Source organism: Zea mays, chromosome 4 (genome assembly GCF_902167145.1).
Source record: "Zea mays cultivar B73 chromosome 4, Zm-B73-REFERENCE-NAM-5.0, whole genome shotgun sequence".
Classification (NCBI taxonomy): Eukaryota; Viridiplantae; Streptophyta; class Magnoliopsida; order Poales; family Poaceae; genus Zea; species Zea mays.
The window spans coordinates 239,866,634-239,869,048 of record NC_050099.1 but is presented as its reverse complement, the minus strand read 5'-3'; positions in this window follow the sequence as shown (position 1 = coordinate 239,869,048).

Here is a 2,415-nt window from a genome sequence, read left to right as displayed (position 1 = left end):
GGGTTGCAATCAACCCCTCTCAAGTGGTCCAAAGACCCACTTGAATACCACAGTGTTTTGCTTGCCTTTTTTCAATCCCGTTTGCGAGGAATCTCCACAACTTGGAGCCTCTCGCCCTTACACTTGAAATTCACAAAGAAGCACGGAGCAAGGGTGGGATTAGCAACACACACAAGACTAGAAATCACAGCAACACCACGCACACAAGTCGTAATGAGAGCTCACAACACAACTCAAAGAGTTCACTGCTCAACTAGAGCTCTAATTGCTATCACAAAGAATCAAAGGCGCGGAATTGATGTCTTGGTGCTTAGAAATGTTGTAGGAATGCTTGGTGTTCTCCTCCGTGCGCCTAGGGGTCCCTTTTTTAGCCCCAAGGCAGCTAGGAGCCGTTGAGAACAATCCAGGAAGGCAAATCTTGCCTTCTGTCGCGTGGCGCACAGGACAGTCCGGTGCACACCAGACACTGTCCGGTGCCTGATTTCTTTCCTTAAATGGCGAAGCCAACCGTTGGCAGACTTTGAGCCGTTGGCGCACCGGACACGTCCGGTGCACACCGGACAGTCCGGTGCCCCCTTCTAGCCGTTGGCTCGGCCACGTGTCCCGCGCAGATCGTGCGGCCGACCGTTGGCCCGGCCGACCGTTGGCTCACCGGACAGTCCGGTGTACACCGGACAGTCCGGTGAATTATAGCCGTACGTCGCCGGTGAAATTCCCGAGAGCGGCCAGTTCGCTCGGACCAGCCTGGCGCACCGGACACTGTCCGGTGCACCACCGGACAGTCCGGTGCTCCCAGACTGAGCAGACTTTGGCTGAGCAAAGCCATCTCATTTCCAATTCGATTTTTCCTGTTTCCAGCACTTAGACGCAATACATTAGTCCACAAAACAATGTACTAAGTCTGAGAAACATACCTTTATCCTTGATTTGTACTTTGTCCACCTTTTTACACTTAGGCACTTGTGTTGGGCACTAAATCACCAAAATACTTAGAAATGGCCCAAGGGCACATTTCCCTTTCAATCTCCCCCTTTTTGGTGATTTATGCCAACACAACATAAAGCAAGTAGAACAAGTACACGATCAAATCAAATAAGAGCTCAAAATTGTTTTAATTCAATTTGACATACATGGATCACTCTATGCCACAACTTGGTTTGTTTTTGCAAATCAAATTCAAATTTCTATCTCTAAGTCAAACACACATGTTAAGACATAAAGAGAGTCATTCCAAGAGAAATTGATTCAAGATTTCAAAAACTCCCCTTTTTCCCATAATCAGCACTTCTCCCCACAAGAAACCAACTTTTGACAAGAGAGACAATAAAAAGAGTTTTGACAAACCAAAAGCTCTATTCTACTATTTTCAAAATCTCTCAAATGGTAGCTGATCCATTTATTGCTTTGGCCTTTATTTTCTCCCCCTTTGGCATCAAGCACCAAAACGGGATTAATCTTGGCCCATGAACCCCATTGCCTCACCAAAATCTTCAATAAGAATACAAAGGCAATAAGAGTACATGAGATGAACTTGGAATAAGTTACCCTCTCATCGGAGTGCAGTGGAAGTTTTTCATGGTCCAAGTCCACCTTTTCCCTTTCAAACCTCCTTTGAGACTAAAACAAGCAAACTCAAGCATATGGTTAGTCTCAAAGGGTCAAGTTGTAACACATCTCCCCCTAAACATGTGCATCACTTTGCAACGGACTTGTGAGGTCTAGGGAGTGTTTGTACAACTTGAGCACCATTATTAAGCAACAAAATGCATAAGGAACATGATCAAAGGCATAATCACATGTATGCTATAAATCAATCCAAGTTCCGCGAATCTAGGACATTTATAGCTCACTACGCAACCTACAAAAGGTCTTCTCATCTAGAGGCTTGGTAAAGATATCGGCTAGCTGGTTCTCGGTGCTAACATGAAACACTTCGATATCTCCCTTTTGCTGGTGGTCTCTCAAAAAGTGATGCCGGATGTCTATGTGCTTTGTGCGGCTGTGCTCAACAGGATTTTCCGCCATGCGGATAGCACTCTCATTATCACATAGGAGTGGGACTTTGCTCAGATTGTAGCCAAAGTCCCTGAGGGTTTGCCTCATCTAAAGTAGTTGCGCGCAACACTGTCCTGCGGCAACGTACTCGGCCTCAGCGGTGGATAGGGCAACGGAGGTTTGTTTCTTAGAATTCCATGACACCAGGGACCTTCCTAAGAATTGGCACGTCCCCGATGTACTCTTCCTATCGACCTTACATCCAGCATAGTCGGAATCTGAATATCCAATTAAGTCAAAGGTAGACCCCTTTGGATACCAGATCCCGAAGCAAGGTGTAGCAACTAAATATATAAGAATTCGCTTCACCGCTACTAAGTGACACTCCTTAGGATCGGATTGAAATCTAGCACACATGCA